This window comes from Ranitomeya imitator, chromosome 6, assembly GCF_032444005.1.
Source record: "Ranitomeya imitator isolate aRanImi1 chromosome 6, aRanImi1.pri, whole genome shotgun sequence".
Lineage (NCBI taxonomy): Eukaryota > Metazoa > Chordata > Amphibia > Anura > Dendrobatidae > Ranitomeya > Ranitomeya imitator.
The window spans coordinates 133,549,082-133,574,936 of NC_091287.1; positions in this window are offsets into that span (position 1 = coordinate 133,549,082).

Genomic DNA, 25,855 nt, shown 5'->3' on the forward strand with positions numbered 1-25,855 from the left:
CAGTTTGACTGCAAAACACCTTCAGAGAGATTTAGCAGACTCTGGAGTTGTGGTACATTGTTCTGTAGTTCAGAGACACCTTCACAAATGTGGCCTTCATGAAAGAGTCATCAGAAGAAAACCTCTCCTGAGTCCTCACCATAAAATTCAGAGTCAGAAGTAAGCACAAGCACATCTAAACAAGCCTGATGCATCTTGAAAGCAAATAATTTGGCCCGATGAGGATAAAATAGATATCTTTGGCTACAATGATCATGTGGATGTGTGGAGAAAAAAGGGGCACAGAATTTCAGGAAAAGAACATCTCACCAACCATTAAGCTTGGGAGTAAATCAATCATGCTTTGGGGTTCTGTTGCAGCCATTGGAATAGAGAACATTTCACAGGTAGAAAGAAGAATGGGTTCAATGAAATTTCAACAAATTATTGATGCAAACTTAACACCATCTTTAAAAAAGCTGAAGTTGAAAAGAGGATGGCTTTCACAAATCGATAATTAATTATCCTAAACACAGGTCAAAATTCAAAATAGACTACTTCAAAAAGTACAATCTGAAAGTTTTACAATGGCCCTTACAGTCCCTTTAGCTGAACAGCATTGAAAATCTGTGACAAAACCTCAAAATAGCAGTGCATGCAAGACAACCTAGGAAACTCACAGAACTGGAAGAATTTTCCAAGAAAGAATGAATGAAAATCCCTCAAACAAGGATTGCAAGACTCTTGGCTGGCTACAAAAAGAGTTTACAAGCTGTGATACTTTCAAAAGGGAGGTGCTACTAGATACTAACCATGCAGGGTGATTGAAATGTTGCATTGGTTAATTTTCCTTTTTGTAATTTTTAAAATGTAAAAGATGAAAAAAATATTTTTTTTGCCTAAAATATAAAGGAAATGTGTCATCTTTAACTTTAGGCCTTTTAGAGATCATTTCATGTTCAACTTGCATAGCAGTTCACAATAACAGGAATTTTGACCAGGGGTACCCAAACTTTTAAATGCCACTGTATGTATACATGTGAAGTAGACCTCCCTTGAGGCGTCTTCTTTCTTTCTAAGCCAAACAGCGCAACTTTTCCAACCTGTCATCATATGAGAGGCCTCACATCCATTGTAATAATCTAGTAGCCCTCATCTGAACTAATTTCTGAATATCCCTTTTAAAATGTGGAGCTCAAAACTGGTTGCCATAACTGGATCACGTAATCTAGATGTGGCCTCACAAGTGATTTATAAAGGGGTGTGAGAAACCAGGTCTACTCTGTCTTCTCAGTCTCTATTTTATGCAGTAAATCTACTACGCAGAACTTTTACAATGAATCAACAGGAATGGCTTTAACCCCTTCCCAACATGTGTCGTACATATACTGCTCTGCGAGAGGGGAATGAGTTCCCTGTGCACTTACATCAGGACAATGCGATCGCATCGCGTTGTCCTGATGTTCTCCATGGAGGCCTCAGGCCCCAAGATGGCCACGGGGTCCTTCAGGGTCCTGCAGGGAAGGTGTCTTGTGAGCGCCTGCTGAGAGCAGGTGCTGACATGCCTCCTTCCCTGCCTGTTAGATTCTGATGTTATACTCTGCAGTGCAGAAGCATTGCAGAGTATCAGATATGCGCTCTGCAGAATATGTTAGCGCTATATAAAACATAAAGATTATTATTATTACCATTGAATGGAATTGATAAAACAGGTTGTAAATGTAGGTTTCTTCCCACCATGCCATCACTAAATTTGCTACTGATGGGGAGAATTTAGCACCTTCTTTATTTTGAAGACACAAAAGAGAATAGTAAAACCAAAAACACTCAGTTTGAAAAAATGTTGCAGTAATCCGCAAGTGCTAGTAAAAGATGTAAAAAACAGGGTATTTGGTTGATACGTTTTTTGCAAAAAATGTATACTAAGCTGCTCTACCAATCTTCACGGTATACCCTTATCAGAGCAGTCCTAACTAATGTATGCAATCCCTATCTGATGTATTTAAAAACCTGATCATCTGTATATAACCTGTGTGAACAGGGTTCAGAGAGGAAAAATCCATGTGTGCATACAGGGTAGAACAGCTTTTGTGCAGATAGCCCAAGAGGAGTGGTGGAACTCCCCAGTCTTGTAGACACAAGAGAACAATAATGGAAACAGGAACACATGGGCTACTTGCACAGTGAACAAGTCTGTATGATCATGTTCACACACCACCAAGAAACCTGAAGACACAAAAGAGAATAGTAAAACCAAAAACACTCAGTTTGAAAAAATGTTGCAGTAATCCGCAAGTGCTAGTAAAAGATGTAAAAAACAGGGTATTTGGTTGATACGTTTTTTGCAAAAAATGTATACTAAGCTGCTCTACCAATCTTCACGGTATACCCTTATCAGAGCAGTCCTAACTAATGTATGCAATCCCTATCTGATGTATTTAAAAACCTGATCATCTGTATATAACCTGTGTGAACAGGGTTCAGAGAGGAAAAATCCATGTGTGCATACAGGGTAGAACAGCTTTTGTGCAGATAGCCCAAGAGGAGTGGTGGAACTCCCCAGTCTTGTAGACACAAGAGAACAATAATGGAAACAGGAACACATGGGCTACTTGCACAGTGAACAAGTCTGTATGATCATGTTCACACACCACCAAGAAACCTGAAGACACAAAAGAGAATAGTAAAACCAAAAACACTCAGTTTGAAAAAATGTTGCAGTAATCCGCAAGTGCTAGTAAAAGATGTAAAAAACAGGGTATTTGGTTGATACGTTTTTTGCAAAAAATGTATACTAAGCTGCTCTACCAATCTTCACGGTATACCCTTATCAGAGCAGTCCTAACTAATGTATGCAATCCCTATCTGATGTATTTAAAAACCTGATCATCTGTATATAACCTGTGTGAACAGGGTTCAGAGAGGAAAAATCCATGTGTGCATACAGGGTAGAACAGCTTTTGTGCAGATAGCCCAAGAGGAGTGGTGGAACTCCCCAGTCTTGTAGACACAAGAGAACAATAATGGAAACAGGAACACATGGGCTACTTGCACAGTGAACAAGTCTGTATGATCATGTTCACACACCACCAAGAAACCTGAAGACACAAAAGAGAATAGTAAAACCAAAAACACTCAGTTTGAAAAAATGTTGCAGTAATCCGCAAGTGCTAGTAAAAGATGTAAAAAACAGGGTATTTGGTTGATACGTTTTTTGCAATAAATGTATACTAAGCTGCTCTACCAATCTTCACGGTATACCCATATCAGAGCAGTCCTAACTAATGTATGCAATCCCTATCTGATGTATTTAAAAACCTGATCATCTGTATATAACCTGTGTGAACAGGGTTCAGAGAGGAAAAATCCATGTGTGCATACAGGGTAGAACAGCTTTTGTGCAGATAGCCCAAGAGGAGTGGTGGAACTCCCCAGTCTTGTAGACACAAGAGAACAATAATGGAAACAGGAACACATGGGCTACTTGCACAGTGAACAAGTCTGTATGATCATGTTCACACACCACCAAGAAACCTGAAGACACAAAAGAGAATAGTAAAACCAAAAACACTCAGTTTGAAAAAATGTTGCAGTAATCCGCAAGTGCTAGTAAAAGATGTAAAAAACAGGGTATTTGGTTGATACGTTTTTTGCAAAAAATGTATACTAAGCTGCTCTACCAATCTTCACGGTATACCCTTATCAGAGCAGTCCTAACTAATGTATGCAATCCCTATCTGATGTATTTAAAAACCTGATCATCTGTATATAACCTGTGTGAACAGGGTTCAGAGAGGAAAAATCCATGTGTGCATACAGGGTAGAACAGCTTTTGTGCAGATAGCCCAAGAGGAGTGGTGGAACTCCCCAGTCTTGTAGACACAAGAGAACAATAATGGAAACAGGAACACATGGGCTACTTGCACAGTGAACAAGTCTGTATGATCATGTTCACACACCACCAAGAAACCTGAAGACACAAAAGAGAATAGTAAAACCAAAAACACTCAGTTTGAAAAAATGTTGCAGTAATCCGCAAGTGCTAGTAAAAGATGTAAAAAACAGGGTATTTGGTTGATACGTTTTTTGCAAAAAATGTATACTAAGCTGCTCTACCAATCTTCACGGTATACCCTTATCAGAGCAGTCCTAACTAATGTATGCAATCCCTATCTGATGTATTTAAAAACCTGATCATCTGTATATAACCTGTGTGAACAGGGTTCATAGAGGAAAAATCCATGTGTGCATACAGGGTAGAACAGCTTTTGTGCAGATAGCCCAAGAGGAGTGGTGGAACTCCCCAGTCTTGTAGACACAAGAGAACAATAATGGAAACAGGAACACATGGGCTACTTGCACAGTGAACAAGTCTGTATGATCATGTTCACACACCACCAAGAAACCTGAAGACACAAAAGAGAATAGTAAAACCAAAAACACTGAGTTTGAAAAAATGTTGCAGTAATCCGCAAGTGCTAGTAAAAGATGTAAAAAACAGGGTATTTGGTTGATACGTTTTTTGCAAAAAATGTATACTAAGCTGCTCTACCAATCTTCACGGTATACCCTTATCAGAGCAGTCCTAACTAATGTATGCAATCCCTATCTGATGTATTTAAAAACCTGATCATCTGTATATAACCTGTGTGAACAGGGTTCAGAGAGGAAAAATCCATGTGTGCATACAGGGTAGAACAGCTTTTGTGCAGATAGCCCAAGAGGAGTGGTGGAACTCCCCAGTCTTGTAGACACAAGAGAACAATAATGGAAACAGGAACACATGGGCTACTTGCACAGTGAACAAGTCTGTATGATCATGTTCACACACCACCAAGAAACCTGAAGACACAAAAGAGAATAGTAAAACCAAAAACACTCTGTTAGGGGTCGAGTTCCCGCTTCTGCACGGGGGGAATCTCGAGCCACTTCCGCTGCGGTCTCCCATTCTTGTCCAGCCGCAGTGGAGCCTGCTCAGCAAGGACGTCGGTCCCAGCGTCTTGCTCATTCTCACTCTGTTCTGAGAGTTAGTGCTGCTTCTCCAGTCTCTGCCATTAAAGTCAGTGCTGGTCAGCAGCGAGCGGACTTCTCTGGGACTAAGTCCTTGTCTGCATGTACTGAGCATGCCCAGCGTAAGGTCTCCCGTTGGAGATCGAGGGTCATGTGCTCAGGCTCTGCAGCACATTCCATTGGTCCTCTTGGCAGGTCCTAGAAGGGCAAAAGTGCTGTGGCCACTTCCTGTGCTGCTGCTATATAAACTGCGCATGACCGCACGGCCATGCGCTAGTATTGTCAAACAATTGCTAATGTGTGTATGTTGTGAGTGCAAGTCGTCCTTGGAAACCCCTACCCTATTGAATGTCTGTTCGCGGAAGGTGTATGGCTGCTACCTAGCGCCCGACTTAGCCTACAGCACTAAACACACATCTCAGCGTCCTGTAGCTGTGCCTGCCAGTACGGCGCCGTGCGCCTGCCTTGCGCTTTCCATACCCGAGTCTGGGTGGTTAGTGGCGTCCGTTAGTGCGGCATCGCTCGCACTCTTGTGCACTTATATTTCTTAAGGTACTCTACACACCCAGTTGCGGTGTTACGCCAGCAAGGGTCTAATCGGGCTCCAATCCCTTCTGGGGTTAAGTCCGCTGACCACTTGCTCGCGCACTAGTGCGGTACTGCGGTCCTGTGAATTAACAGGATCGCTTTCTTCACGCTGGGTGAGGTTTAACCCACGCGTGTATCCTTTAGTGTACCGCCATATTGTCCGTCTTGCTAGCTGCAGGGTCTTTTACCTGCACGGTGGACCTCGGACTGCGAACGCACCTAGTTTCTTACCATCTATACTTGGTGCGTTCCGCCAGTCCTTAACATAATACTAGCGCCAAGGTCTGGCTAGTATGGCGGACATTCAGCAATCTTTGCGGTATATCCAGCAGTTGGAGGGTAGGTTGAAGGTTCTCGAGAACTCAACCTCAGCTGTGGATGTTACCGCAGTTGCTGTAAAGGCTGCTGGCGTGGCGGCAGCAACCTTGTCCACTGCCACCCCTGTTCCGACACTATCCCGCCTCCCGTTGCCAGAAAAATTTTCTGGAGATTGCAAAACTTGTAGGGGATTCGTGAGTCAGTGCTCTATCCACCTCGAGCTCCTGGCTGCACGTTTTCCTACAGAGCGGGCTAAGGTGGGATTTATTGTCTCGCTGTTGTCGGACAGGGCGTTGGAGTGGGCTACGCCGCTGTGGGAGCGTGATGATCATGTGGTGCAGAGTGCTCCGTTGTTTCTGGGCACGCTGAAAAAGGTCTTTCTAGGACCTCAACTCACCCATGATACAGCGCTCCAACTACTGGCATTAACTCAGGGTGAGTCCTTGGTCAGCCATTTTTCCGTCCGATTCCGTACTTTAGCTTCCGAGCTGGAGTGGTCGGATAAAGCCCTTATCCCCATATTCTGGAGGGGCCTGGCTGACCATGTTAAGGACGCTCTGGCCAGTAGGGAGATTCCTGCCACACTGGAGGAGTTAATATCTATTTCTACTCGTATAGACCTCCGTTTTAACGAGCGGAGGTTGGAACGAGCCCAGTGTAGGCAGAGGTTTCGGCTGGCTCCTACCTTCGCCAAACCTTTGGAATCCCCAGGCCAGGCATCTGAGTCACATGAGACCTTGGAGGTGACACGAGCGGGATCTAAGTCTCAGTCCGCTCGTGCACATAAGGTCCGTCATGTTTGCCAGCAGTCAGGACGTCTTGCCTCCAAGAGTCCTCAGCGGTCGGGGAAACGTCAGCGTCTAGTGGCAGTTGGAGGAGGTACACTAGACACGGCGACGTTTGCCTCAAAGTTGTCCTTCAAGGGGACAATTACCATAGGCCCATCCACTCTTACGGTCGAGCTATGCTTGGATTCTGGGGCAGAGGGTAACTTTATGTCCTCCGCCTTTGCCCAGCGTCACGCAATACCCTTGGTGATGCTCGCCCAGCCAGTGACCGTTCGAGTGGTAAATGGGTCAACACTACCTTCACAGATTACCCACCAAACCATTCCTTTCACGCTATCTGTGTCTCCATCACATCAGGAGATAATCTCCCTATTAGTCATTCCTGAGGGAATTGATGAGGTCCTGTTGGGGATGCCATGGCTTCGCTACCATTCTCCTCATATTGAGTGGTCCTCTGGGAGAATTTTGGGATGGAGTAAATCCTGTGAGGGTAGATGTCAGAGGGAGTGCGTTCAGGTTGCTACTACACAGGTACCCGCAGATCTTTCCTCTCTCCCCAAGCACTATTGGTCCCATGCAGACGTGTTCTCCAAAAGAGCTGCGGAGACTCTTCCGCCTCACTGCCCCTATGACTGTCCTATTGACCTCTTGACTGGTGCTGAGCCTCCCCGGGGTCGAGTCTACCCGTTATCTCTCCCGGAGACGGAGGCAATGTCCCAGTATATTCAGGAGAATCTGGCAAGAGGATTCATTAGGAAGTCAGTATCACCGGCAGGGGCTGGGTTCTTCTTCGTACAGAAGAAGACTGGAGACTTACGTCCATGCATAGACTACAGGGGTCTTAGCGCCATTACCGTTAAGAACAAGTACCCATTACCCCTGATATCTGAGCTCTTTGATAGGCTACGGGGAGCAAAGGTATTTACAAAGTTAGATCTGCGGGGTGCTTACAACCTGATTCGCATCCGTGAGGGGGATGAATGGAAGACGGCTTTTAACACCAGGGATGGACACTATGAATATCTAGTGATGCCCTTTGGGCTCTGTAATGCCCCAGCCGTTTTCCAAGACTTTGTGAACGACATCTTTCGGGATATGCTCACCACCTCGGTCGTAGTCTATCTGGATGACATTTTCATCTACTCTCCAGATATAGACTCCCATCGGAGAGATGTTCGCAAAGTCTTCGACCTCTTACGGGCAAACTCCCTCTACGCTAAGTTGGAGAAGTGTGTGTTTGAGCAGGAGTCCTTGACTTTCCTTGGTTATATCATTTCTGCCCAGGGTTTGGCTATGGATCCTGCCAAGCTACAGGCGGTAATGGACTGGCAGGAACCTCATTCTCTTAAAGCGGTGCAGCGCTTTATGGGGTTCATTAATTACTATCGCCAGTTCATTCCACACTTCTCAACTTTGGTAGCTCCCTTGGTCGCCCTCACCAAGAAGGGAGCAAATCCCAAGTTGTGGTCAGAGGAGGTCTCCAAGGCCTTTCTCTCGATTAAGTCACACTTCGCTAGCGCTCCCATCCTACATCGCCCCGATGTAGATAAACCATTCATCTTGGAGGTGGATGCCTCATCCGTTGGTGCTGGAGCAGTCCTTTTCCAAAAGGATGCTCAAGGTCGGAAGCATCCTTGCTTCTTCTTCTCCAAAACTTTCACACCAGCGGAGAGGAATTATTCCATCGGGGACAGAGAGTTGCTAGCCATGAAGTTGGCTTTTTCAGAGTGGAGACACCTCTTGGAGGGAGCTCGCTTTCCCTTCCAAGTCTTCACTGACCACAAGAACTTGGTGTATATACAGACGGCCCAGCGGCTAAATTCTCGCCAGGCTAGATGGTCCCTGTTTTTCTCCCGGTTCCATTTTACCCTCCATTTTCTCTCCGGGGAGAAGAACGTTCGTGCCGACGCTCTCTCCCGCTCCGTAGTGTCATCTGAGGAGGAGGAGGAGGAGCCTCGGCTTATTGTCCCGCCTGAGAGCCTGAGAACTGTAGCTCCGGTTTCGCTGGAGTCTGTGCCCCCGGGCAAGACTTTCGTGCCAGCTAACTTGCGACCGGAGGTTCTCTCTTGGGCTCACTCCTCCAGAGTGGGTGGGCATTTTGGGACCAAGAGGACATCTGAGCTTTTGGCGAGAACATATTGGTGGCCGCATATGGTCCGAGATGTCAAGGACTATATTCAGGCGTGCGTTTCTTGCGCCCAGAATCGGTCTCCTCGGCAACGGCCTGCTGGGTTGCTTTACCCTCTACCGGTGGCAGACTGACCCTGGGAGATGGTCGGAATGGACTTTGTGGTGGGCTTACCCAAGTCGCGTGGCTGCTCCATTATTTGGGTTGTCACCGACCATTTCTCTAAGATGGTACATTTGGTACCGCTTCCTCGGTTACCCTCAGCACGGGCCTTGGCGGTGTTGTTCATGAAGCATGTTTTCCGATTGCATGGTATGCCTGATAAGATTGTCAGCGATCGGGGTCCCCAGTTCGTGTCTCGGTTTTGGAGAGAGCTCTGCCGTTTGCTCAGCATAGAGTTAAACCTCTCCTCTGCATATCATCCCGAGACGAATGGGTTGGTGGAGAGAACCAACCAGACTCTGGTGACATATTTGCGACATTTCGTCTCCGCTAGGCAGGATGACTGGGCATCTTTGCTACCTTGGGCGGAATTTGCCTTGAACAACGCCGTAGCCGATTCCACTGGCCAAACTCCTTTTCTCCTTAATTACGGCCAGCATCCGCGCGTTCCTGTGCCCATGCCCGTGTCATCCACCGATTCTAGGGTGGCAGACTGGGCGGTGGAGGCACGGGACATCTGGGACCGCACACAGGATGCCATTCGGGCCTCCAAGGAGAGAATGAGGGTTTCGGCTGATACACACCGGCGTCCCGCTCCGGTCTTTGCTCCCGGCGACTTAGTGTGGCTCTCCGCCCGTAACATCAGGCTGCGAGTTGAGTCCACTAAGTTTGCTCCTCGCTACATTGGCCCGTTTAAGGTTCTGGAACAGGTCAACCCTGTGGTTTACCGTTTGGCCATTCCTCCACGCCTTGGTATCACCGATACCTTTCACGTTTCCCTCTTAAAGCCCGTTCGTTTGTCTCGGTTTTCTGAGTTATCTGCTGGGACATCGGGTTCATCCACGGATGAGTTTGAGGTGAATGCTATTGTGGGAAGCAAGGTGGTACGTGGCAAAAAATTTTATTTGGTGGATTGGAAGGGTCATGGTCCAGAGGATAGAACCTGGGAGCCTGTGGAGCACATTCGGGCTCCGCAGCTCATTGCTGCCTTCGAACGTAGCGAGGCCCAAGGAGGGGGGGGCCCTGGGAGGGGGGGGTAATGTTAGGGGTCGAGTTCCCGCTTCTGCACGGGGGGAATCTCGAGCCACTTCCGCTGCGGTCTCCCATTCTTGTCCAGCCGCAGTGGAGCCTGCTCAGCAAGGACGTCGGTCCCAGCGTCTTGCTCATTCTCACTCTGTTCTGAGAGTTAGTGCTGCTTCTCCAGTCTCTGCCATTAAAGTCAGTGCTGGTCAGCAGCGAGCGGACTTCTCTGGGACTAAGTCCTTGTCTGCATGTACTGAGCATGCCCAGCGTAAGGTCTCCCGTTGGAGATCGAGGGTCATGTGCTCAGGCTCTGCAGCACATTCCATTGGTCCTCTTGGCAGGTCCTAGAAGGGCAAAAGTGCTGTGGCCACTTCCTGTGCTGCTGCTATATAAACTGCGCATGACCGCACGGCCATGCGCTAGTATTGTCAAACAATTGCTAATGTGTGTATGTTGTGAGTGCAAGTCGTCCTTGGAAACCCCTACCCTATTGAATGTCTGTTCGCGGAAGGTGTATGGCTGCTACCTAGCGCCCGACTTAGCCTACAGCACTAAACACACATCTCAGCGTCCTGTAGCTGTGCCTGCCAGTACGGCGCCGTGCGCCTGCCTTGCGCTTTCCATACCCGAGTCTGGGTGGTTAGTGGCGTCCGTTAGTCCGGCATCGCTCACACTCTTGTGCACATATTTCTTAAGGTACTCTACACACCCAGTTGCGGTGTTTTTGGTTTTACTATTCTCTTTTGTGTCTTCAGGTTTCTTGGTGGTGTGTGAACATGATCATACAGACTTGTTCACTGTGCAAGTAGCCCATGTGTTCCTGTTTCCATTATTGTTCTCTTGTGTCTACAAGACTGGGGAGTTCCACCACTCCTCTTGGGCTATCTGCACAAAAGCTGTTCTACCCTGTATGCACACATGGATTTTTCCTCTCTGAACCCTGTTCACACAGGTTATATACAGATGATCAGGTTTTTAAATACATCAGATAGGGATTGCATACATTAGTTAGGACTGCTCTGATAAGGGTATACCGTGAAGATTGGTAGAGCAGCTTAGTATACATTTTTTGCAAAAAACGTATCAACCAAATACCCTGTTTTTTACATCTTTTACTAGCACTTGCGGATTACTGCAACATTTTTTCAAACTGAGTGTTTTTGGTTTTACTATTCTCTTTTGTGTCTTCAGGTTTCTTGGTGGTGTGTGAACATGATCATACAGACTTGTTCACTGTGCAAGTAGCCCATGTGTTCCTGTTTCCATTATTGTTCTCTTGTGTCTACAAGACTGGGGAGTTCCACCACTCCTCTTGGGCTATCTGCACAAAAGCTGTTCTACCCTGTATGCACACATGGATTTTTCCTCTCTGAACCCTGTTCACACAGGTTATATACAGATGATCAGGTTTTTAAATACATCAGATAGGGATTGCATACATTAGTTAGGACTGCTCTGATAAGGGTATACCGTGAAGATTGGTAGAGCAGCTTAGTATACATTTTTTGCAAAAAACGTATCAACCAAATACCCTGTTTTTTACATCTTTTACTAGCACTTGCGGATTACTGCAACATTTTTTCAAACTGAGTGTTTTTGGTTTTACTATTCTCTTTTGTGTCTTCAGGTTTCTTGGTGGTGTGTGAACATGATCATACAGACTTGTTCACTGTGCAAGTAGCCCATGTGTTCCTGTTTCCATTATTGTTCTCTTGTGTCTACAAGACTGGGGAGTTCCACCACTCCTCTTGGGCTATCTGCACAAAAGCTGTTCTACCCTGTATGCACACATGGATTTTTCCTCTCTGAACCCTGTTCACACAGGTTATATACAGATGATCAGGTTTTTAAATACATCAGATAGGGATTGCATACATTAGTTAGGACTGCTCTGATAAGGGTATACCGTGAAGATTGGTAGAGCAGCTTAGTATACATTTTTTGCAAAAAACGTATCAACCAAATACCCTGTTTTTTACATCTTTTACTAGCACTTGCGGATTACTGCAACATTTTTTCAAACTGAGTGTTTTTGGTTTTACTATTCTCTTTTGTGTCTTCAGGTTTCTTGGTGGTGTGTGAACATGATCATACAGACTTGTTCACTGTGCAAGTAGCCCATGTGTTCCTGTTTCCATTATTGTTCTCTTGTGTCTACAAGACTGGGGAGTTCCACCACTCCTCTTGGGCTATCTGCACAAAAGCTGTTCTACCCTGTATGCACACATGGATTTTTCCTCTCTGAACCCTGTTCACACAGGTTATATACAGATGATCAGGTTTTTAAATACATCAGATAGGGATTGCATACATTAGTTAGGACTGCTCTGATAAGGGTATACCGTGAAGATTGGTAGAGCAGCTTAGTATACATTTTTTGCAAAAAACGTATCAACCAAATACCCTGTTTTTTACATCTTTTACTAGCACTTGCGGATTACTGCAACATTTTTTCAAACTGAGTGTTTTTGGTTTTACTATTCTCTTTTGTGTCTTCAGGTTTCTTGGTGGTGTGTGAACATGATCATACAGACTTGTTCACTGTGCAAGTAGCCCATGTGTTCCTGTTTCCATTATTGTTCTCTTGTGTCTACAAGACTGGGGAGTTCCACCACTCCTCTTGGGCTATCTGCACAAAAGCTGTTCTACCCTGTATGCACACATGGATTTTTCCTCTCTGAACCCTGTTCACACAGGTTATATACAGATGATCAGGTTTTTAAATACATCAGATAGGGATTGCATACATTAGTTAGGACTGCTCTGATAAGGGTATACCGTGAAGATTGGTAGAGCAGCTTAGTATACATTTTTTGCAAAAAACGTATCAACCAAATACCCTGTTTTTTACATCTTTTACTAGCACTTGCGGATTACTGCAACATTTTTTCAAACTGAGTGTTTTTGGTTTTACTATTCTCTTTTGTGTCTTCAGGTTTCTTGGTGGTGTGTGAACATGATCATACAGACTTGTTCACTGTGCAAGTAGCCCATGTGTTCCTGTTTCCATTATTGTTCTCTTGTGTCTACAAGACTGGGGAGTTCCACCACTCCTCTTGGGCTATCTGCACAAAAGCTGTTCTACCCTGTATGCACACATGGATTTTTCCTCTCTGAACCCTGTTCACACAGGTTATATACAGATGATCAGGTTTTTAAATACATCAGATAGGGATTGCATACATTAGTTAGGACTGCTCTGATAAGGGTATACCGTGAAGATTGGTAGAGCAGCTTAGTATACATTTTTTGCAAAAAACGTATCAACCAAATACCCTGTTTTTTACATCTTTTACTAGCACTTGCGGATTACTGCAACATTTTTTCAAACTGAGTGTTTTTGGTTTTACTATTCTCTTTTGTGTCTTCAGGTTTCTTGGTGGTGTGTGAACATGATCATACAGACTTGTTCACTGTGCAAGTAGCCCATGTGTTCCTGTTTCCATTATTGTTCTCTTGTGTCTACAAGACTGGGGAGTTCCACCACTCCTCTTGGGCTATCTGCACAAAAGCTGTTCTACCCTGTATGCACACATGGATTTTTCCTCTCTGAACCCTGTTCACACAGGTTATATACAGATGATCAGGTTTTTAAATACATCAGATAGGGATTGCATACATTAGTTAGGACTGCTCTGATAAGGGTATACCGTGAAGATTGGTAGAGCAGCTTAGTATACATTTTTTGCAAAAAACGTATCAACCAAATACCCTGTTTTTTACATCTTTTACTAGCACTTGCGGATTACTGCAACATTTTTTCAAACTGAGTGTTTTTGGTTTTACTATTCTCTTTTGTGTCTTCAGGTTTCTTGGTGGTGTGTGAACATGATCATACAGACTTGTTCACTGTGCAAGTAGCCCATGTGTTCCTGTTTCCATTATTGTTCTCTTGTGTCTACAAGACTGGGGAGTTCCACCACTCCTCTTGGGCTATCTGCACAAAAGCTGTTCTACCCTGTATGCACACATGGATTTTTCCTCTCTGAACCCTGTTCACACAGGTTATATACAGATGATCAGGTTTTTAAATACATCAGATAGGGATTGCATACATTAGTTAGGACTGCTCTGATAAGGGTATACCGTGAAGATTGGTAGAGCAGCATAGTATACATTTTTTGCAAAAAACGTATCAACCAAATACCCTGTTTTTTACATCTTTTACTAGCACTTGCGGATTACTGCAACATTTTTTCAAACTGAGTGTTTTTGGTTTTACTATTCTCTTTTGTGTCTTCAGGTTTCTTGGTGGTGTGTGAACATGATCATACAGACTTGTTCACTGTGCAAGTAGCCCATGTGTTCCTGTTTCCATTATTGTTCTCTTGTGTCTACAAGACTGGGGAGTTCCACCACTCCTCTTGGGCTATCTGCACAAAAGCTGTTCTACCCTGTATGCACACATGGATTTTTCCTCTCTGAACCCTGTTCACACAGGTTATATACAGATGATCAGGTTTTTAAATACATCAGATAGGGATTGCATACATTAGTTAGGACTGCTCTGATAAGGGTATACCGTGAAGATTGGTAGAGCAGCTTAGTATACATTTTTTGCAAAAAACGTATCAACCAAATACCCTGTTTTTTACATCTTTTACTAGCACTTGCGGATTACTGCAACATTTTTTCAAACTGAGTGTTTTTGGTTTTACTATTCTCTTTTGTGTCTTCAGGTTTCTTGGTGGTGTGTGAACATGATCATACAGACTTGTTCACTGTGCAAGTAGCCCATGTGTTCCTGTTTCCACCTTCTTTATTTTGTAGAAAAAAAATGTGTTATTAAACAAAAAATAATTATGTGTAAGTAGAAAAGACAGGGACATTTCAGTAAAAAGTTGTAAATCTGTGACATATGTGCTGTATTTAATGAGATGGAATTTAACGGCATGGTGAGCAATTTCCTAAGGTATGCAAAGTATGCTGTATAGAGCAACAACATCGCAAGATAACCAAGTCCATTCAGAATTCCAATGTACATTTTGAAACATATATAAAACTTCTTTCGAGTCTTTAAGATATCCTGGGATACGTCGAACTAAAGGCTGTAAGGCTGTGACCAGCCATTGACCAAGAGGCTTCCAGCTCTACCATGATTGACACCCACTTCTCTTTTTAATTTTCGGCTCTTCACAACAATGCCTCTTATTTTATTGTATTGCAATTAAAGATTTACCATTTATCGGATCTTGTTGGAGTTGAATTTTTCTACCTTCATTCCTGCATTCATGTATTTATACATTTTTTTTGTGATTAATTTTAATGTCGCTGGCGATTTGTGTTTCATTAAAACTTAACGTTTAATGTTATTATGAAATGACCTAAAAATTATTAATGCTAAAGTGCAAGGGCTATAGTGACACATAACATAACATACAATAGTCCTATTCAAACAGGATATGCTTTCTCTCTGCCCAAGATCTAGGTTACCCTGCCAAGGTGGAGATTATTAACCTGTAAAGCAAATTCTGTTCTATGACACTGATACCCCAAACAACAAAGGGATATCCACCATCTTTTAGATGTGCGTTCTTCTCCTTAGAGGAACACGTCACTCAATGTGACAGCAATCTATCTTTCCTTTCTTTCAGGTGGTGATATCCTACAGGGTAAATATGCATGAGTAGTTTGTTCCATTTGCTGAGAGACATACCGTATTTTCCGGCGTAAAAGATGACTTTTTAACCCCCTGAAAATCGTCCCAAAAGTCGGGGGTCATCTTATACGCCGGGTACGGGTGCAGGGAGCGATCCTGGATGGTTCCCAGGGTCTGAAGTCATCGCAGGTCCTTCACTCACTGCATTCTTAGGAACGGAGGCAGACGCTTGCATCGCTGTGAGCCAGGGTCCGTCGGAGGGGTGAGTATATCCATATTTTTTATTTTTATTCTTTATTTTTTACATGAATGTGGATCCCAGGGCCTGAAGGAGAGTCTCCTCTCCTCCAGACCCTGGGAACCACACGCCGTATAAGAAGACTGGGCGTATAAGATGACCCCCGTCTTATACGGCGGGTATATCCCAATTTCCACATTTTATATGGAAAAGTTGGGGGTCGTCTTATACGTCCAGTCGTCTTATACACCAGAAAATATGGTACATACCATCTAAGAACTCTAGTCCCTCTTCTCCTTCCTCTCTCCTTTGACCCCCCTCAAACCATACTCCCACTTAGTTCATCGTAAAATCACGATTTCATCTCTCTCTTATACAATGGTAACATGTCACCTATATATTTACTTGCTACCGAGCTTGTGATGAATGTGCAATTTCAGGATGACCTCAGTCCCATCATCAATCATATTTTTTATGAAGTCATAATACTCTTGTCATATTTATTAAATAGGGTTGGGAGATCTGAAATGGCTAGTACGTTTCTGAAAAAGCCATGGTCTCTGATAGAAGTCTGTCAACCTGATTAACCTTGCTACATACAAGACCGCGATGTTATTGTGGACAGTGAATGGTCACTCACCGTGAGATTGTGTCCCACAGGGATGATTGCAGATGTGACCGAATTATTAGGTCATTCCACTGTCCCACCCCCAGGTTTACCATAAATATCGTATGATGAGATAAAACAAACCCACCTGTCGGCAGGAGGTGATGCGCCTGCTACTTCGAGAAGATGCGCCTCAAAAATGCCCGCAACATGGGCTCCATGGGTTGGAAATGATGCGGACACAATCTAATACTTCACAACTTTTATTTACGACACACTATTAATACAGCATCACTGCATAGGAGGTTGTAAGAGCACAACTAGAGACAGTTTGGTGCCAGCAAGAATCTATTATAGCCCACCTTAAAAACAAGACTCGGATAAGAGAGGAAATGAGAGAGGAAATGTGTTGGGAGCTATTTTCCACAGATGCCAAGTAATGAATAACATGGAGACATCATTAGTAGGACTATTTGATGTAACATGGACTGGGATTGAAAAGCATCATACACACATGGATGAGATTGTTCTGTTTAACTGTGTAACGGTTATCACAATGCAGTAAGGTTCTGGCATGTTTATTTGCTTCCTTCTCTCCCTCCCCACTTTTCTGCATATTTACCCTACCGGGTATCACGACCTTAAGTGTAACACCCCTTTAGGGCTACCACGGTACACTGGGTGTTATGGGGTGTCTCACCTCTCCAGGGCGCAGTGCCTCCACCCGAATCTTGATTGGAGCTCTCTCTCTGGGACTGCAGAAGGACTATTATATTCTGCCAGGGGCTGACTCGGGAAGCCCCTGCCACACTCAGTACACACTCACAGGGATCAGGAGTAAAACAGTTTAACAGGTTTTTTGCTATGCAGCATAAATGAGATGGATTTAAAAGAATAACATGCAATACAAGTAACTGTGCTCTGTCAAAGTCATATATACATCACACTCTAATTCTACTTCAACCCCGCAAGTATAACGCAGCAGGGTTTTTTTTGTCTCTTCTGGATTTACTCAGTCCAAATGTTGGGGCCCAGTTGCCGCGGATGTTGGCCCGCAAATTAGAACAGTTGGTGCACTTAGATGAATACGAATGGCAATAGTCTGGGCTGTAGTGTACTCACTGTAAATAGCACTGGTTGAACCACAAGTCTCAGAAGGGCACTCACTGCGCGTCTCCAATGGTCGGATGGGTCTCTGGATACCAGCTGTGGGCGGCCGGATTTAGTCCTTTATACGATGGAAGTGCCGGCAGAACTCTCCAAGTTCTTGATGTAACTTGCTTCGGAGGGTAAAAACAAGCCGCGCTCTCTCCAGCAGCGCGGGTATATCCGAGGGGACAGCAACACTGCAGCGTAAAGGGATGCAAATCCACCATGCTCAGTCTCTCACAGCCATTACCATGCGCGCTTCTTTCTCTGAACTTTTGCTTTCACTTTCTGCCCAGCTCCTCCCTCCAAGTCCCTCCTCATCCAATCCAGGTTGTGTCATCTGACTGAAACAAGGGTCCCTGGGAATGGTAGTCCACTGCAGCTCAGGGGAAAATCTGCTAATGTCTGTAGGTCCCCGTCTAACAGCAGCTGCAAAGCTCTTCTTAGTGTCTGTAAGTCCCAATATACCAGTAGCTACCCTGACAGTTCCCAGTGCAGGTGTTACATTCTCCCCCTGGTGAGTCATTGAAAGTGTCCCATCATGACATGAGGACTCACCACCTGAAACATGAATGGGGGTTAAAGCATCCTGACTAACACCAAATTTACATGCACACAAACCACCTCCTGGACACATGGGAGATACTGGGAAATAAGGCCAAACAGAATTTGAATTAAAGTGTATCAGCCTGGGGACCTCAGTGGTATGTCCCATTCTATCATAGGTCAGCATCATGGGTGGCCTAGTGTCCCGTTTGGGACGAGTGTGTACTGAGGGGGCCCCCTCCCCAGCCCCCGAGTCTTGTCTGTCCAGAACGGGCTCCTCCAGATGGATCTCTTCATTTAATAAATGTCCCTCTTCTAAACTCTGCCCCAAGGGTGGGCAGAGCGCACTCGCCTCCTGACAAATGTCCCTTTTTTGTGCTTCCACTTCAGGAGTCTGGTCTTCAGGGCCCGCGCCTATGGGGCATGGGTCCTCGGTCCACCTGTAGCTCCATTGACCGTCGGGTCCCCACTCATCCCCAGACTCGCTGTCACTTCCTCCTGAAGCAACTCAAGGCTGAGGTGGTTGTTGACACCTACGATCTCTCCTATTGCATGGAAGGGTTGTATGACCTCCTGGGGTTGGCAATGGCGGTAAAGGGATCTTTTTTCCCACAGGCAACAAATGGTGTTGATGATAGGTTTTGGCAGCTCCACCCCCTCTCTCGGGCTTCACTCTGTAGGCTGGGACACCAGGCAGCTTCTCCATCACCACATAAGGGTCAGGACACCACCGATCAGCAAGCTTGTGCTTCCCAAGAAGACCCAGAAGTTGGATAAGGACTCCAGGCAGTAAAACTTGTTCCCGAACTCTACAGTCGTAGCGAGTAGAGTTGAGCGACTTTCACTTTTTTCGGATCAAGTCGGGTTTCGCGAAAAGTCGGGGGCCGACTCAAATACGAAACCCAATGCAAGTCAATGGGGAATCAAAGTCGGCAGCGAGTGGAGGACAGGAAAACACCTACAGTGCCCATTTTAATGCCAAAGTGACGGGATAGTACGTCATATGCGATCGGCCGCGCTCACGGGGGGAGTGCGGCCGATCGTGGCCGGGTGTCAGCTGCCTATCGCAGCTGACATCCGGCACTATGTGCCAGGAGCGGTCACGGACTGATCCAGGCACATTAACCCCCGGCACATCGCGATCAAACATGATCGCGGTGTGCCGGCGGTGCAGGGAAGCATTGCGCAGGGAGGGGGCGCCCTGCGGGCTTCCCTGAGACCCCCGCAGCAACGCGATGTGATCGCTTTGCTGCGAGGGTCTCCTACCTTCCTCCCTGCAGCAACACCCGGATCCAAAATGGCCGCAGCATCCGGGTCCTGCAGGGAGGGAGGTGGCTTACCAAGTGCCTGCTCAGAGAAGGCGCTTGGTAAGCCTGCAGCACTGCAAGTCAGATCATTGATCTGACAGAGTGCTGTGCAAACTGTCAGATCAACGATCTGTGATGTCCTCCCTGGGACAAAGTAAAAAAGTTAAAAAAAAAAATTCTACATGTGTAAAAAAAAAATAGAAAAAGAACAAAAATAATTCCTAAATAGAGAAAGAAAAAAAAATTATTCCCATAAATACATTTCTTTATTTAAATAAAAAAAACAATAAAAGTACACATATTTAGTATCGCCGCGTCCGTAACGACCCCACCTATAAAACTGTCCCAATAGTTAACCCCTTCAGTAAACACCATAAGGGGAAAAAAACGAGGCAAAAAACAACGCTTTATTATCATACCGCCAAACAAAAAGTGGAATAACACGCGATCAAAAAGACGGATATAAATAACCATGGTACCGCTGACAACAACATCTTGTCCCGCAAAAAACGAGAAACCATACAGCATCATCAGCAAAAAAATGAAAAAGTTATAGTCCTGAGAATAAAGCGATGCAAAAATTATTATTTTTTCTGTAAAATAGTTTTTATCGTATAAAAGCGCCAAAACATAAAAAAATTATATAAATGAGGTATCGCTGTAATCGTACTGACCCGAAGAATAAAACTGCTTTATCCATTTTACCAAACACGGAACGGTATAAACGCCTCCCCCAAAAGAAATTCATGAATAGCTGGTTTTTGGTCATTCTGCCTCACAAAAATCGGAATAAAAAGCGATCAAAAAATGTCACGTGCCCGAAAATGTTACCAATAAAAACGTCAACTTGTCCCGCAAAAAACAAGACCTCACATGACTCTGTGGACCAAAATATGGAAAAATTATAGGTCTCAAAATGTGGAGACGCAAAAACTTTTTTGCTATAAAAAGCGTCTTTTAGTGTGTGACAGCTGCCAATCATAAAAATCCGCTATAAAAAACGCTATAAAAGTAAATCAAACCCCCCTTCATTACCCCCTTAGTTAGGGAAAAATAATAAAATAAAAAAAAGTATTTATTTCCATTTTCCCGTTAGGGCTAGGGTTAGGGTTAGGGCTACGGTTAGGGATAGGGTTAGGGCTAGGGTTAGGGCTAGGGTTAGGGTTGGGGCTAGGGTTGGAGCTAAAGTCAGGGTTAGGTGTTATGATCCGGTGACCTTGGAGCCGCATGGAACTTTCTCTGGAGTTGGTGTAAACTGTACTGACCGCAAATCCTGAGCTTAACACCGCACTAGAAGTAGCCGTGGGGTGTGCCTAACAAATCCTAGACACCTCGACACAGCTGGAGGACTAAATATCCCTATAGATGAAAATAGGAATTCTACCTTGCCTCAGAGCAGAACCCCAAAGGATAGGCAGCCCCCCACAAATATTGACTGTGAGTAGTAGAGGAAAAGACAGACGCAGGCAGGAAACAGGATTTAGCAAAAGAGGCCACTCTAGCTAAAATAGGAAAGGATAGGACAGAATACTAAGCGGTCAGTATTAAAATCCTTCAAAAAATATCCACAGCAGAAAATACAAAAAACTGCACCATCTAACTAAAGATGTGGAGCGTACAGTTAGGGCCAGAAATATTTGGACAGTGACACAATTTTCGCGAGTTGGGCTCTGCATGCCACCACATTGGATTTGAAATGAAACCTTTACAACAGAATTCAAATGCAGATTGTAACGTTTAATTTGAAGGGTTGAACAAAAATATCTGATAGAAAATGTAGGAATTGTACACATTTCTTTACAAACACTCCACATTTTAGGAGGTCAAAAGTAATTGGACAAATAAACATAACCCAAACAAAATATTTCTATTTTCAATATTTTGTTGCAAATCCTTTGGAGGCAATCACTGCCTTAAGTCTGGAACCCATGGACATCACCAAACGCTGGGTTTCCTCCTTCTTAATGCTTTGCCAGGCCTTTACAGCCGCAGCCTTCAGGTCTTGCTTGTTTGTGGGTCTTTCCGTCTTAAGTCTGGATTTGAGCAAGTGAAATGCATGCTCAATTGGGTTTAGATCTGGAGATTGACTTGGCCATTGCAGAATGTACCACTTTTTGGCACTCATGAACTCCTGGGTAGCTTTGGCTGTATGCTTGGGGTCATTGTCCATCTGTACTATGAAGCGCCGTCCAATCAACTTTGCAGCATTTGGCTGAATCTGGGCTGAAAGTATATCCCGGTACACTTCAGAATTCATCCGGCTACTCTTGTCTGCTCTTATGTCATCAATAAACACAAGTGACCCAGTGCCATTGAAAGCCATGCATGTCCATGCCATCACGTTGCCTCCACCATGTTTTACAGAGGATGTGGTGTGCCTTGGATCATGTGCCGTTCCCTTTCTTCTCCAAACTTTTTTCTTCCCATCATTCTGGTACAGGTTGATCTTTGTCTCATCTGTCCATAGAATACTTTTCCAGAACTGAGCTGGCTTCTTGAGGTGTTTTTCTGCAAATTTAACTCTGGCCTGTCTATTTTTGGTATTGATGAATGGTTTGCATCTAGATGTGAACCCTTTGTATTTACTGTCATGGAGTCTTCTCTTTACTGTTGACTTAGAGACAGATACACCTACTTCACTGAGAGTGTTCTGGACTTCAGTTTATGTTGTGAATGGGTTCTTCTTCACCAAATTAAGTATGCGGCGATCATCCACCACTGTTGTCATCCGTGGACGCCCAGGCCTTTTTGAGTTCCCAAGCTCACCAGTCAATTCCTTTTTTCTCAGAATGTACCCAAGTGTTGATTTTGCTACTCCAAGCATGTCTGCTATCTCTCTGATGGATTTTTTCTTTTTTTTCAGCCTCAGGATGTTCTGCTTCACCTCAATTGAGAGTTCCTTTGACCGCATGTTGTCTGCTCACAGCAACAGCTTCCAAATGCAAAACCACACACCTGGAATCCACCCCTGACCTTTTAACTACTTCATTGATTACAGGTTAACGAGGGAGACGCCTTCAGAGTTAATTGCAGCCCTTAGAGTCCATTATCCAATTACTTTTGGTCCCTTGAAAAAGAGGACGCTATGCATTACAGAGCTATGATTCCTAAACCCTTTCTCCGATTTGGATGTGGAAACTATCATATTGCAGCTGGGAGTGTGCACTTTCAGCCCATATTATATATATAATTGTATTTCTGAACATGTTTTTGTAAACAGCTAAAATAACAAAACTTGTGTCACTGTCCAAATATTTCTGGCCCTAACGGTATATCTGCAACTCCAGAGAATCCTACAAGACTGAGAAAACACTGACACAGTCTAAGCTGGACAAGAGAAAACAAATGAATAGCACAGAATTATTAAGCACACAGCATGTGTGCCACAGAAACAAAAACCAGACACTTATCTTTGCTGAATTGGCAGCAAGGCAGGAGGAACCAGACAAAGATCCAAAACCTCCCAGAACTATGGACAACTGGCAAGGACTAATGAATCCTGCACACCTAAAAACCCCAGTCAGAACTACAATCAGCAGAAACACGTGACAAGGACAGCAACTCAGGGACAACTGCATTACCACCTACAACCACTGGAGGGAACCCAAAAGCAGAATTCACAACAGTAGCCCCCCCTTGAGGAGGGGTCACCGAACCCTCACCAGGGCCCCCAGGACGATCAGGACGAGACAGATGAAAGGCACGGACCAAATCAGCAGCATGGACATCAGAGGCAAAAACCCAAGAATTATCCTCCTGGCCATAACCCTTCCATTTGACAAGGTACTGAAGCCTCCGCCTCGAAAAACGAGAATCCAAAATCTTCTCAACCACATACTCCAACTCCCCATCAACCAACACAGGGGCCGGAGGATCAACAGAGGGAACAACGGGCACCACATATTTCCGCAAAAAAAGATCTATGGAAGACATTATGGATAGCAAAAGAAGCCGGAAGCGCCAATCGAAAAGACACCGGATTAATAATCTCAGAAATCCTATAAGGACCAATAAACCGAGGCTTAAACTTAGGGGAAGAAACCTTCATAGGAACATGACGGGAAGACAACCAGACCAGATCCCCAACCCGAAGCCGGGAACCAACACACCGACGACGGTTAGCAAAACGTTGAGCCTCCTCCTGAGACACCAAATTGTCCACCACATGAGCCCAAATCTGCTGCAACCTGTCAACCACAGAATCCACACCAGGAAGGTCAGAAGGCTCAACCTGCCCAGAAGAAAAACGAGGATGAAAACCAATATTACAAAAGAAAGGCGAAACCAAAGTAGCCGAACTAGCCCGATTATTAAGGGCAAACTCGGCCAATGGCAAGAAGGCCACCCAATCATCCTGATCAGCAGACACAAAGCATCTCAAATAAGTCTCCAAAGTCTGATTAGTTCGCTCGGTCTGGCCATTTGTCTGAGGATGAAATGCAGAAGAAAAAGACAAATCAATGCCCAGCCTAGCACAAAAGGCCCGCCAAAACCTAGAAACAAACTGGGAACCTCTGTCGGACACAATATTCTCCGGAATACCATGCAGACGAACCACATGCTGAAAAAACAACGGAACCAAATCTGAAGAGGAAGGCAATTTAGGCAAAGGCACCAAATGAACCATCTTAGAGAACCGGTCACAAACAACCCAGATAACAGACATCTTCTGGAAAACCGGAAGATCAGAAATAAAATCCATAGAAATATGCGTCCAGGGCCTCTCAGGGACTGGCAATGGCAAAAGCAACCCACTAGCACGGGAACAACAAGGCTTGGCCCGCGCACAAGTCCCACAGGAATGCACAAAAGAACGCACATCACGTGACAAAGAAGGCCACCAAAAGGACCTACCAACCAAATCTCTGGTACCAAAAATACCAGGATGACCAGCCAACACAGAACAGTGAACCTCAGAAATCACTCTACTAGTCCATCTGTCAGGAACAAACAGTTTCCCCACTGGACAGCGGTCAGGTCTGTCAGCCTGAAATTCCTGAAGAACCCGTCGTAAATCAGGGGAAATGGCAGAAAGGACCACCCCTTCTTTCAGAATGCCGACTGGTTCAAGGACCTCAGGAGAATCAGGCAAAAAACTCCTAGAGAGGGCATCAGCCTTAATATTCTTAGAACCCGGAAGATACGAAACTACGAAATCAAAACGGGAAAAAAACAAGAACCATCGAGCCTGTCTAGGATTCAGCCGTTTGGCAGACTCGAGGTAAATCAGATTCTTATGATCGGTCAAGACCACAATACGGTGCTTAGCTCCCTCAAGCCAATGTTGCCACTCCTCAAACGCCCACTTCATAGCCAACAACTCCCGATTGCCAACATCATAATTGCATTCAGCAGGCGAAAACTTACGGGAAAAGAAGGCACACGGTTTCATCAAGGAACCAACAGGATCCCTCTGAGACAAAACGGCCCCTGCCCCAATCTCAGAACCGTCAATCTCAACCTGAAACGGAAGAGAAACATCCAGTTGGCGCAACACCGGAGCAGAAGTAAATCGGCGTTTAAGCTCCTGAAAGGCAGCGACAGCCGCAGAGGACCAATTCGCCACATCAGCGCCTTTGTTCGTCAAATCGGTCAAGGGTTTAACCACGCTAGAGAAGTTAGCAATGAAACGGCGATAAAAATTTGCAAAACCCAAAAATTTCTGAAGGCTCTTCACGGATGTGGGTTGAATCCAATCATGAATGGCCTGAACCTTAACCGGATCCATCTCCATAGATGAGGGAGAAAAAATGAAGCCCAAAAAAGAAACCTGCTGCACCCCAAAGAGACACTTAGACCCCTTCACAAACAAAGCATTGTCATGAAGGATCTGAAATACCATCCTGACCTGTTGCACATGAGACTCCCAATCATCGGAAAAAATCAAAATATCGTCCAAATATACAATCAAGAATTTATCAAGATAAGTCCAGAAGATATCATGCATGAAGGACTGAAAAACAGATGGAGCATTAGTGAGCCCGAATGGCATCACAAGATATTCAAAATGACATATGGGGTATCAGCGTACTCAGCACAAATTGGACAACAACTTTTGGTGTCGAATTTATCCTGTTACCCTTGTGAAAATATAAAACTGGGGGCTGAAAAATCATTTTTGTGAAAAAAAAAAGAATTTTTATTTTCACGGCTCTGCGTTATAAACTGTAGTGAAACACTTGGGGGTTTAAAGCTCTCAAAACACGTCTAGATAAGTTCCTTAGGGGGTCTACTTTCCAAAATGGTGTCACTTGTGGGGGGTTTTAATGTTTAGGCACATCAGGGGCTCTCCAAACGCGACATGGTATACCATCTCAATTCCAGTCAATTTTGCATTGGAAAGTCAAACGGCGCTCCTTCCCTTCCGAGCTCTGCCATGCGCCCAAACAGTTGTTTACACCAACATATGGGGT